Raw genomic sequence first — 14,071 nt, forward strand, 5'->3', positions numbered from 1 at the left:
TATCACGGTTGGAGGTGGCAGCCGACGGAGGCGCCGGTGTAGCAGAACGTGTGGAAGTAGATGATGCACGTGGTGTCCATGATGAAGGTCGACCTGCAGAAAAGTTAGTCCGCGCCAATGCCTGTCGATCCTGCACTTCACGTTCAGCTTTACAAGCAAGATGGAATAAACGAGTGATATTAGTATACTCCTTATGCTCTAGAATCGTCTGAATCTCTCTATTTAATCCACCCATAAAACGTGCAAGCATAGCTTCATTCTCCTCAACAATACCACATCTAATCATGCCAGTTTGTAATTCCTGATAATATTCTTCTACAGAATTTTTTCCCTGTCTTAAGCGCTGCAATTTTTGAAGTAATTCACGTTGATAATATGGTGGAACCCAACGAGTACGCATAGCAGTTTTCAAAGCTGCCCAAGTAGCTGGAATAGGATATAATCTACAATGCTCAGACCACCAAACACATGCAAAACTAGTGAATGCACAAACAGCAGCAGGAACACGTCTCTCCTCGGGATATTGTAAACATGTAAATCGTTGTTCAGTTTCTAACTCCCAAGTAAGATATATATCAGGAACATATCTACCCTCAAATGGTGGAATATTCAATTTTAGTTTAGGGAGATGGTCATGATCTCGTACCTGAGGGTGAGCCCTACCATTGCCATTATTTGCATGTGGACGACCTGGTGGTTGCTGTACTGGTGGTGGCAAGTAGTTCTGATTTTGATCAACCTCATCCTCATAATCTCCCACATAATCATCCTCCTCCACATCAGCAGTAGGAGCCATAGAAGTATCAACAGCAGGACCAGCAGTTTGGCCCGACTGAAGAGGGACACGGCTCGCTCGGCGGAGGGCTGTTTCCCGACGTGGAGGTAGTCGATGTTGTTGCTGTTGTTGCAGAGGTGCAGCAGGAGCAGCCGGTGGTGGTGGTGGAAAACGTGAAAGCAATTCAGCAAACTTGTTATCGAGCTTTGTTTCGAACGTCTTCTCCATGCCATCTATCTTCTCCATGGCCTCTTCAAATCTGTTTATCACATCTTGCACCTGTCCACTCATCATTTGCTGAAACGTATCATGAAGCTCCTTGTTCGTCAAGTTCTCCCAGTTAGTCTCGTCGACTTGTGATCCTGGCATGGTTAGCAGCAATAGAAACACACAAGAATATGATCCTACAGACTACTAACAAGTGGTGGTGGTGGCGGGTGTCACAAATCCGTCAAGCAAATCTCAAATTCTTACCAGTTCTTACCCAGCAGCAGGCGGTGATCGGCAACCGTTGTAGTCAAAACTCTTAAAAGCTTGGATAGAGCGATTGCCAGGGAGAGTCAAACGCACGACGTAGATGTATGTGGAGCTGGGAAGGCTTATAGTATGGTAGCAAAAAGGGTCAGCAATAATCAATTCAGAGATGCAAAGTTGAATAAACGCTCAACGACGGTACTGTGCTGGTCCTAGGCTAGACCGTGCTAGAGACGCGAGCCTAGAACACTAACAAAATCACGGCGCTGCACGTAAATAAGGGAAAAGCACACTCTGGAACTCTTTTTTCGCTCTTTTTTTGTGCTCCTTTTTTTTGCGAAAAATCACTATAATGGCGAGTGTCTCAAAACTCTTCCCTCGTCAAATTGATAGGATGGGCATGAAATTTTTTTTTCACTTTTTTTTTCAGAAATCAGGGCAGCGACGATGAAAAAGTGCGACAAAAAATCACTATGATGGCACGTGGCTCAAAAGACTCAGAAAAGCCTAAAAATAGGACAGGGAAAAAAATTTTGCCCGTGAAAATTTTGGCCTAAAAACTGCCCGGGGGTCTCCAGACTTTTTTTTTCGAGACCTACGCAGGCAAGGAAACACGAATCAGAATTTAGATTGATCTCAAGAACAAACCTAATATGAGAAGAACTCGGATTGGTGGTGGATATATGGTTGTGGTATATGGCAGCGGTGGTGGTATATGGATACAGATTGGTGGTGGTATATGGATACGGATTGGTGGTGGTATATGGATATGGATTCAGAGCGGTGGCGGAGAAGCAAAAGTGGTAGATGGGCGATGATGATGGTGCGGCGGCGGCGTGACAACTTATGACCAGAACTCGAAACTCTAAAAGACTAGACTCTAAGACCAGCAGCTTGACACGACGATGCAACCGCAAATTCAACAAAGCAAAAACCCTAAAAAGATTATGCAAAGGCTCAGATTGGTTCGGATATGATGAACTAACCCTAATTTTTTTTGTGTGGCTTTTTCGTGGACTGTAGGTATGAAGAACATACTCGATCTAATCTACGAAAAACTGTAAAATCTCACCGAGCAACCTGGATATCTGATACCATTGATAGAGGCTAAGGTGTCCCGATGTTTCGATGAGATGGTGGCTATCGTTTCTGTGGGAGTCGACCTTAACGATCCGACTACGAACGTGCGAGACGTCGCGTCTCAGCAATCGCTAAACCAACTTCCGAGAGGTTATTGACCACGCCGGAGCACGATCAACCTGAGCACAAGGGTCTGTTTCCTGTGAGCAAACGAAGAACAAGCAAGAAACTGAGATTGCAATCGGGATATTGCGAATATAAGATGAAAGCTTTATTGATCAAGGTGGGGTTCTGTGACGTCTTGGTCTGGTCGTTGGACACAAACGAAGTACGCGAAGTTGTAGCTATGGCGAACTTTTAATCTAAACAAAACCCAAAGTCTAAACGACGCCCTAAGGGCTGTATATATGGAGGAAGAGGGGGGAATTTCGTGGCCCTTGAGGGTGGGGTCCGAAACCAACCCTAACTCTTGTTTCCCCACACATACGGACTCTAAAAATAGCCTATACTTAAGTATTTCGAAATTACATGGGCCTGGCCCATTAATAAGGTGACGCAGCACCTAGAATAGCCTATGGACGAATATTATGAAGTGGCATCTTGTATATTTCGTCCAAGGCTTCATGCACTCCTTATGGCGGCTTCAAAGTCCTGAAATCATCACTTGTAACTCCGTTCTTGATCCCCTTGCGCATGCCATCAACTCCATGCGTGTTCTTGCTCCAATGTTCATCCTTCTCCAAGCTAGGCCCTTCATTTGTAAGCAAAACAAATGTATCCAATTTAGGCAGCATCATAATCTCATGAATATTAGAATCATTACCAAGAAACGAAAGTACCTGGTAATTTAATTGGCGTGCGCGAGCTCTAGTAATTGGTCCAGTATATGTAATAGTAGGGGCTATGGGTGTAACAATGGTATTGATGTCCTCATCAGGAGAGGAGAAAAAGAAAGAGAAGAAAAAAAATCTTTTTTTTCTTCTTCTAACTAGTCTTCTTCTTCTTCTTCTAACTTTCATCTTTCCCAATTTGCAGATTTGCTTTACATGAGGAAGCTTGGATTCATGGAGTGTACTATTCTTCTGGTGCTTCCTTGTTGTTAATGAAAACTTGTTTGGATATGTTGTTGAAAACTTGTTTCTGGTTATGTATATATGGATATGTTGGACTTTGTTGACCTATGTTGTTGGATTTGATGAAATATGTTGTTGGACATGCTGTTGGATATGTATGTATGCATGTATATTTGTGTTTGAAACCATGTCCAATTAATGGGATTTAAATAAAAACAGGGATATATAGCCTCTTTGCCGTCTGCTAGCAGACGGCAAAGAGATATGCCGTCCACTAGCAGACGACAAAGAGTACACGTGGCAGTCACCTATGCAAACTGGGAACACTGACTGCCTATTTGGTCATTTTGCCATCGGCTGGCAGACGGCAAAGTGACCAGCTATGCCATCCGTCGGCAGACAGCAAAGATTCAAATTTCTATGCCGTCTACTGGCGGACGGGAAATCTGGACACGTGGAAGCTTCCAAGTGCTGCCTAGCTGGGCTCTTTGCCGTCTGTCAGCGGACGACAAAGAGCGCCATTAACCCCCTAACGGCCCTCACGCCACCGCACTGCCGTCCGCTGTCTTTGTCATCTGCTGGTCTCAGATGGCGGACGGCGCAATCCTTTGCCATCTGTTTCTAAGAAGCGGACGACAAAGAAGGCCTTTGCTGGCACGTGTTCATCCGGACATTTTGCCGTCCGTGATCTATGCCTTTGCCGTCCGCCAAGGCGGACGGCAAAGAAGCTGATTCCAGTAGTGATAGGGCTACAAATATGATGAATGAGGTGGTGTACATGCAAAGGTAGACAGATAGGGCTGCACAAACAGCAGGATACCTTGATAGCCTTAATAGAGAACAAGTCAGGAACTCAGGATCAACATATCCTATTCCATAGAATCAATTTGCATCTCTGATGCGAAACAACCTTTCCTCAATACCAGGACTCCTTCATCGTACCTGCATGAATCATATACAATAGGAATTCGGAGAAGTAGATTTCCCACCAAACTGGATTGAAGCTTCAACAAAGGACCAGTATGTTCAGATACTTACAGTTCTTTACCATTACCACTTAATACAATAGCATAAAAGGTGCTTATTTGACTCTAAAAACAAGAATTAGCATCCACAAGCATCATTTAGTTTATAGAAATCATAGTGCAACCAAATCAACATGGATGAAAGTCACTCAAAACAAGAGGACATTAGTAGTAGAATCATTTGGCTTTGAAAAACGCATTTAGGGGAACCAAACAAACTCCTGGTGGCTCCAAGGTGCTTTAGTAGCCAGTACTTTTGATCTCAGATTAAAACTTGGGTGACATGAGTGCAAGGTAATTCTCACTATAGGAACCCCCCTTGCTCGCTACTAACTATTCTTGAGAAAGAGATCAAACAAGTGCAGCATCAAGCAAACAAAGAGACCCAAATGAACGGTCACACCTACAAAGAAGAGCATCGAAGGATTTTTAAATGCGCTAAAGTATAGTTTCCAACTAAGTAACATGAGTCTAAGATATTTACATATGTATAAAAAGAATGTAGGTGCAAAATCCTTCAGTTTTGAAATGAAAGCTTGAATTTTTTAATAGCTCAAGCACCAGCTAATAAATAATCTAAATGTAATACCCACTAAACTCAAGATAGTACAAAAAGAAGATGATGGAGCTTAATTAACAGTCAGCAATATTGACCATGCTCAGAAAGGAATACATTTGGCAATACGAATTTTTTGAGGGGTGTCCTTGAAATTCCAATATGTTCGGAAAGGAATACATCTGGCAATTAAAGCGTCGAATGAATATATTGAAAACTGTATTGCCTTACATGACGTTTGATCAGAATAGCATATGTATTTCTTCCAATTTTGATTTGAATAGCTGTGAATATATAGTATTTTGATAGCTGCAAATAGTATTTAGCATGCTATTATGATTCCTCGAACAAGCATCAAAATTTACATGTTCTATCTGAACTGCCACCTTCTATTATCATCAATATTAGTAGAATCTTAGAAGACTTTTTTCTGCCAAATGTATTCCTTCAGTATCTAGGAAGTACTGAGAAAATTGTACATGACGTACACTGAAAATATCCATAACCTTTGGAGTACTAATTATGTATGTGAAACGATTCTTACTCATGCCTACATACTGCCTCCACTCCTTGCGTGTGTTGTAACCGCATGAGAAGGGCCCCATTAAATTGAAAGATGTCTGTGTGCATTCATCATAACTGAACAACCTATGATGACAACTAAAAGTTCAGAACAAGGAAACAATACATCTGTTTCTTTAGTAAAATAGCAGTAGCAGCAGGAAGTAACACATACAATGCATATCCATACCCCTCTCTCAGTATCGGTGCTCACTGCTCAAGAGGCAAGCAGCATCTACTGTATAGCAGAAGAGCACTCTCGTCGCACGGCTTGGTGGGGGGACGACGATGAGGCGGGGGGGGGTGCTGATGAGGAGATGACTACCTTGGATACGACCAAAAATATTGCATACATGCATATTTGTGAGGTGATTTCTAATGCGAACTATGCAGTAATTTATTTATGTTATCCAGGACAAAAATACTTCACAGCCTTTATTGCCATGTCTAATTGCAGGTGTATAGGACATTTGTACAATTCACATATGAAGATAAGTGAAAAAGAGAAGTTTAGGTGTTGTTCAAAAAGTCCTCTCACATCACTTTTGGGCCAAGAGAAAATAGAGTCGAAGCCCCACATGTTCTGGCTAAGATTCGGGATGCACAGACATACCTGACTCAAAACGCCAAGATCTCTTTCATCCGGACTCCGAATTGGGTAATTCTTTTTGTCTTGGAAAGTTTATTTTGTGGAATTTCTAACCTAATTGGATTCACCATCAAATTCATCTGAAGTGTTGAGATATTGACGAAACAATTTGACGCTGCAGCAGAATCCGAGTCAAACTACAAGTCCAAAGGTGTTGCATCACCTCTACTTGGGCCTATGAGCCTTGTACGACCTAGGATTAGTTTTAGGCTGCCTTGACGTCCTCCCACCTCCTTGGCCGCCATCCCTTGCTCCTATATAAGTAGATCAATCTAGTAGGTTTTTACTTGGGATTTGTTTAGTTAAAAGTTAGCACTACTGCAGGATACTGCTAATGCAACACTACGATCAGAGACCCTTTACCGAAACTGTGTGCGATGCAATAATTGCAAATGGCGGTGTAAAAAACTCGTCAAAAAAGGTGCAAAACATTTGCGATGGCGGAGCCATCAAACACAGTTCAAAATTTAGTTCGTGTGCGATGCAGGGCACACAGTTAGTCCATTCAAACTGTTTGCAACGAGGCAGAACAACAGAAATGGACAGCCATATCAATGTGTGTGCGATGCAGGGCACACAGTTAATCCATTCAAACTGTTTGCGACGAGGCAGAACAACAGAAACGGACAGCCATATCAATGTCTGTGCGATGCAGGACACACGGTTAATCCATTCGAACTGTTTGTGATGAGGTAGAACAAGACAAACGGGCAATCATATCAATGTTTGTGCGATATACGACATATGATTCACTCGGACGAACTGTTTTTGTAGTGACCCGACCTCAGACGGTCAAGTCTCTGTGCTTCAGTGTCATCCCTGGATCGGTAATGCTGACACACACAGTACTCGAAGGAGTTATAACAGAGTAGAAATCACACCCTTATTACATCGATGTCTCAAGAGAGAGAACTTCTTACAATAAATATTGCTTAGGTCCATCTAAACTAAGATAACAACGGAAGGCTTGGAGGATGAAGTGAGTCCATCAACTCCAACGGCATAGCTGAGTGCATGACAACGGTCTAGCGAACCTTACTCCTCGTTTGAAAAGTCTGCAACATGATAGGTTTTAGCCCGAAAATGGGTCAACACATGGAATATGCTGGCAATGTAACACAGTAGAGTAATGAACAAATAAAGGCTATCACTATATGCATATATGGCCGGTGGAGGCTGTATGGTTAATATGTTTTTGCAAAAAGCCAATTTTTCCCTACAAAAAGGAATATATTTTATTTAACTACCATGGTAGTTGAAACAACATTCATAAGGTTCCTCCAACTCAATCCCAATTAAAAGTAATTATCAACCCAACAAATTAATTTAGAGTGATGAGATTCATATGATAATCCAAGAACCAGATACTCAAGATGTCCATAACCGGGGACACGGCTAACCATGATTAGTGTGTAAACTCTGCAGAGGTTTGCACACTTTTCCCCACAAGATTCGATCTCCTCCGTTGGATTTCTCGCACTACATGGTGTTTGAGAAACGGATGACCGAGACACAGTCTTTCAGAAACACTAACTCTTTACTCTGGGTGGACAGTTACACCTACTTTCCCCTACATCTGCTAGCCCACCACTGGAAGAGGTCATGCAACATACTCAACTATGCTAGAGCCCATAATAGCTTGTGGCTGCACACGGAAGTTTCTAGCATGAACAATCTTATGATCCCTTTGAGCCTGGGTGGCGGACCATAGGATGATCACACGGGTACTCCGGGATATCCTAGGACAATACTGGATTCTCCAGGTGCCCACAAGCAATCCACCCAGATGTGTATTAAAGTTGCCACCTTAAGTTGAACCATTAATTAACAACTCACATTTGTCATGGATACACTCAAACCCAATCCACGTCTGCGAGCATAGCATGGCAATATAAGCGTAACGTACAAGTAACTCCCATGGGTTTGATAATAAAACAGGTAATAGGTTCTACCTCATCATCTACTTCCCAGACCCACATGTTTAAGAGATCCTACTCATGCAATGTGTGAGGGTTGAAACTAATGCATAAAAACTGGGTGATAAAGGGGTATGATCAAAATGTTACTTGCCTTGCCGACGATCCCCAAAACCTAGTGACTCGTAGTAGCACGCTTCGCACTCCGGGTGTTCTATCACAAACAAACAATAGCATACATAATCAATCAAGAAAAGATGCACGGGTAAAACTCAAATAAGAAGATCTAACCAGAAAGTTCAACTGAAGAACTCCGGTTTGCAAAAAGAATCAAATCAAACGGAGCAACGAAACTCAAACCACGAAAGAAACAAGATCCTATTACTAATCTGAACTAAAGTCAAATTTTACAGTACCAAAATCTTGTTCAAGTTGGTTGAACAGAAAGAGGACTTCGAGACGAAGATCTAGGCGCTTGTTTCACCTGATTTGGATAAACAAAGTTATACTAGATCGAAGATTAGGGCAGAAATCGCAATTGAAAATAATCACGAAAAAACCCTGGAAAAAGAAAAACTGACGAACAGGCTAATGAACGTATGTTCGTTGTCTGCAGCTAACGGATGAACGACTTTCCTTAAAACAAACGTACGGACGAATGTCCGCTAAATAAATAAACCGACGGAAAACCGAACGAATCTATCTATAAAAAACTAGATCTAGGGTCTCTAAAAAACCGAATGGTTAACCAAAAAAAAACGACAACGACGGCGGCGTTGACTACCTCCGACGAGGCTTTGGCGTGGCGGCGCGGCGTCGGGCTTGCGGCGGCGGGGCGGCGGCGAGCTGCGGGGCGGCGGCTTGTGGCGGCGAGCCGCAGGGCGGTGGCGGCTTGCGGCGGGGGTGGTGGGTGGCGGGGTAGGGCGGCGGCGGCGGGGTATTTAAGAGGGGGGGTCGGGGTCGAGGCCGACTTGGAGAGGGGGCGGCGCGGCGGCATGTTGCAGGCGGACTCCGGCGAGTTTTTGTGTTGATCATTTCCCTTTTCCTCGTTTCAAATACCTTCTCATGCCGATGCACCTCATAATCATTCACTTCTCGCTATTCATTTGTTCGAGAGTGCTAAAGATATCTCAGAAGGCTCGTCTTGTCATTCAAGATCCGTTCAACTTATTTCGAGGTTGTTATCGCATTCAAGCCATTTAATTCAACAGGCGCAATCTCTCTTTTAAATCGTTCAACGGTGTTTCTCTTGAGTGGGCCCTAACCCAGAGGTCTTTTCCCAGGATCTTACCTGACTCTTTTGATTTCCCAGAGTTACTCTCAAATTCTTCTCCAAGTTTGACATAAGAATGAATTATCATCAGTCATATGTATTTCTCCAAGATCTGTCAAATTCTTTTAACCGTTGTCTCAACCTTTCTATTCGTCATCCCGGAGTATCTCAACAATTAATGGTGGTGTTTCTCGTCGTCATTCTTGGATTTTGAAGACCGAAGAAGAGTTTTTCCTCCATATCTTACCCGTTCTCTCAGAGACTCGTGGTTCTAACTTCATGCCATCCTCTCATAATTGTTTTCGATTGTGAGAATTCTTTTCATCCTTCCGGAGCAATTCATGAGTCTTTTCAGTTTGATTCTCCGGAGCCCATCATCTCAGATTATTCATTCCATCTTTCAGCTCTCGATCTCCAAATCTTACCGGTTCATCATGCAAGTATTCTCTAGCTAGTCAGTTCATGATCTCTTCGTTCACTTGTATCTAAATTCTCTCAAGCATCTTCATTCATTTGCTAATTCTTCTCGGTGTTTCTTTATCTTTTCTTCAATCGTTTTCAATTCTTACGGTGGTTTGTTCGAGTTTCTTCTTCCTTCATTTTCATATCAATTCATTCATTGTTTCAATCTTACCGGCGGATCGTTGAAGTCTTTTCTCAAGTTTGCGCTATATCTAGCTTAATCCTTTCAACGAGAATAAGCAGTATGCTAAATCTGTTGCTTCATCAATTTAAATTGGTGAAGGATATGCATAACATAATTCTTATTCTTGTTCATCCAAGTGATCTAATTTCTTCTTTCCGGAGTGGTTCATCATATCACATTATCGGTTCGAGATGCTTCATCTTTCTTTTTCGGAGTTCCAAGTTTTTTCCGCATTATCTAGTCACGAATCTTCATCTAAATCATTGCAAGGCTTCACCTTATATTCTCAACTTCACTTTTGTTTGATCTTCTTTTTGTTACCGGAGTTCTTCATGGAGGCTCTACATGATGGTTCATCAAGGATTTAATTCCTTCTCGAAGTGTTTATTGAGATTCTTTTCAGAGGAGCTCAAGTTTTCTTCTTCTTGTAATCCGGAGTGCAATTGTTCTCCCTTATCTTTTGAGGTGGTAATATATCATTCTTCATTCACAGGAATGAGGTATTTAAACCCATCACTTTCTTCCATGGAGTTATCTTGGTATACATTTCACCTAAAGCCTTCCCTAAGGATTGTTGCTATTTATGGTGCTCATAAATGACCCAAGTTCTTCTTTTATCCTCCCGGGGAAATAAGTTTCTCGTCTCCTTGTTGATATCAATCCAATCTATTGTTTCCGTTAGAGGCAGATTTTCACCTCTTGATTTTGAGATGTTTTCCATAAGCCCACAACAAGCTTACTCTTTTCGTTGTTGATTTTCCAACAACTCCATCCAATTCTCCATGGAAGGATGCTTTCAAATTCATTCGAGGTAGAAGATGTTGTTTTCTTCTTCGTTACTTTCAATCCATTCTATCTTTTGTTCCGGAGATATTGTGATGTTGCTCTTTTCTCTCATCATCTCGAATGGTGAGGATCGTGCTCTGTCCTTTGCATATCCATTTAACCGGAGTGTTGTGTCCTCTGCTCAAGTTCTTTTCGCCTTATCAAGTCTTGCATTTCTTTTCAACCGGAGTGCTGCCCGAATTTGTTCTTCCTTGTTCCTCTTTCCTAACAAAGTTTTTTCAACTTCATTCATCTCCGTTGTATTCTTTTCTCGAAGTTGTTCAACCTTTCAAGGTTCTTTGGTTTCACTCGTTTGTCAAAGAAGCAACTTAGTTTTTACCTCTTCTCTTTCTCTTCCGTTTTTCTCCGGTGCCATCCTAGATCTCGGGACGAGATCCTCTCGTAGTGGTGGAGTGTTGTAATGCCCCGAGACCGTTGCGCCAGGTGTCTTCCAGTTATTCGTTGTTGTTGCCTTGTCATTTGTTTGCGTGTCATGCATTTCATATCATGTCATCATGTGCATCACATTTGCATACGTGTTTGTCTCATGCATCCGAGCATTTCCCCGTTGTCCGTTTTGCAATCCGACACCCCTACGTCCTCCGGCGCCCCCTTTTGCCTCTTTTCATGTGCGGGTGTTAAACGTTCTCAGATTGGACCGAGATTTTCCAAGCAGCCTTGGTTCACCACCGGTAGACCGCATATCAAGTTTCGTGCCATTTGGAGTCCGTTTGATACCCCAACGGTTAATCAGGGAACCATAAAGTCCTCATGTGTGTTGCAGCCCAACACCCCTCCAAAGTGGCCCAAAACCCATCCAAACCCCCTCCACCCTCTCGGTTGTTCGATCACGATCGCGTGGCCGAAAACCGCACCTCATTTGGACTCTCCTAGCTCCCTCTACCTATATTTATGTGTGCCTCCCCGAAATTTTCGCGGATGAAACCCTAGATCTTCCTCATCCGCGCGCCGGACATGTCCACTCCACCGCCGGACGCGTCCACCGCCTCCAGCCACGTCGCCCCGGCCCATCGCATCGCGCCACACCATCGTCCCCGCCGCCTCTCCCGCGCCGCCACGTGGCACCCCGCCGGCTTCCCTCTCTCCTCCCCGCGGCCGCGGCCCGCCGAGCCCATCACGGGCCCGTGCGAGCCCGACCGCGCCCGCTACCGCGCCCCGCGAGCCCGAGCGCTCCACCGTGCCTCCCGCAGTCACCGGTTCGGCTCCGCCTCCCACCGGTCGCCTCCCTCCGCCGCCCGCGGACCCCGCTAGCCGCGCCGCGCGGCTTCGCCTCCAGCGCCGCCGCGTCCGTCGCGCCCGGAGCTCGCCTTCGCCCGGCGCCAAGCATCTCCTCCGCCGCGCCACTCGTCTTCGCCCGCCAGATCCGGTCGGGCTGGACCGGATCCAGCCACCCCCGAGCATCTCCTCGCCGCCCTCCGTACTCCGGCCGTCTTCCCCTACTCCGGCGAGTTTCTCCGGCGATCCTCGGAAACCGCGCCACCCCAAACCTAGATCTGGAATCTGAGGTTGACCCCGTTTTTTTCCTAAGTCCCTGTTTTCTAACATTCTGGAGCCCTGTTCGTCATATCATAACTTCATCATCGTAGCTCCGTTTTGCATGCATAACATATCAAAATGTTCATCACGATGTGCTCTTCATTTTTTCCATTGTGCCATGCTTGTTTGAGTCCATCTTGATGCCCTAATGACTGTTGCAAGAGTGCTATAAAATGTTAGTCCTTGATTCTTATCAGTTTATAGACATTTTTCATTTTTGCCCTGATTATTGTGTGCTTCCTATGGACTTGAGCTCTACATGTGTTTTGGGTTATGCCATGCCATCTTTACAGGGTTGTATGCCATGTTTTTGTGTGATCAATGTGGTGACTAACACATGCATGCAAAGTAGCTCTCGTGATGTTGCTGATTTCAGGGACTTAGAATTTCACCAAGTCATTTTCCTGCTGTTATTTTTATGCCATGTATTGATGTTGCTATAGAGAGACCCATGCTTCTTTTGAGTGTGTACAGTAAGCATGATTTTGAGATATGGTTATGCTCTATCCATCCATGCCCTTGTTTGCAATTATGGAGTGCCCTAACATGACTCAATCTTGCTCTACATTTGCTATAAAATGTTCCTGGCAGATTGTTTACATGTTAATCAATTTTGCCAAGGTTGTTGTAGTTGATCCATGCATGCTATGAGATTGTTCTTGCCATGGTATCTTCTTGAACATGTCTTCTTGCTGGTAGTATGCTTAGTTTGTCATGCAATGCCTTGTGTCGAGTGCATCGAGCTCGCAAACATGCCTTCATAATTCTGTTTATGCCATGTCCAGTTTTTTGCTAAGTCTGAATCTGTTATCGAAACTTGCTATGTTTACATGGGTGCCATCATATCTTCTGATCCTTTTTGCCTTATGGTTAGTAAGGGACTTTTGTTATATGCTTTGAGTAGATCCATGCCATGCCTTGTGTTGCTATGTTCCGTTCCTGTACCATGTTGTTTACTTGCTCTAAACATTGCTTCCTGATGTTAATTCCTGACATGTTAGTATTTTCACTAAGTCTATGATGTTGTTATCTTTTGCTCTTTTACCATGCTTGTTTGAACCTGCTCTTGTGTGATTTAGCCATAGCTCAGTGTTCATCTTTTGTCAAGCATCTTGAGTAGATCACTGCCATGTGCTTTGTTGCTATGCTGGAGTGCAGTAGCTTAGTTTCTTGTTGCATTCTAGATGGCATGGTGCTGTTAATCACAGAATTGTGCCATTATTATTTTGCTTGCCATTTGCAAACCGTGCATCCGATTCCGGTGATCTTTATATCGATTTCGATCAAAATCAACTCATCTTTCCAGTGGCACACTTGGTTTGCCAAGTTGAGGCCTGGTTCAATGTTTTCCTTCCGGAGCACGCATATGCATTGCATATTACATCCCGCATATCATGCCATGTTTTGCATCATGTTGCTTGTGCATTGCACTGTGGTTGATTTTGTTTCCCTTGCTTGTGTTCTTGCCTTGGGTAGAGCCGAGAGACGACTACGTGATCGAGGAACCCGTTGAGTACGCTTACGAGGATCAAGCTTACGTCAACTCGGAGAACTTTGCAGGCAAGATGACCATACCCTCGAAATCACTTCTATCTTTGCTTGCTAGTTGCTCGCTCTTTTGCTATGCCGCGATACCTACCACTTGCTATATCATGCCTCCC

Source organism: Triticum urartu, chromosome 4 (assembly GCF_003073215.2).
Source record: "Triticum urartu cultivar G1812 chromosome 4, Tu2.1, whole genome shotgun sequence".
In the NCBI taxonomy this organism is placed as follows: Eukaryota; Viridiplantae; Streptophyta; class Magnoliopsida; order Poales; family Poaceae; genus Triticum; species Triticum urartu.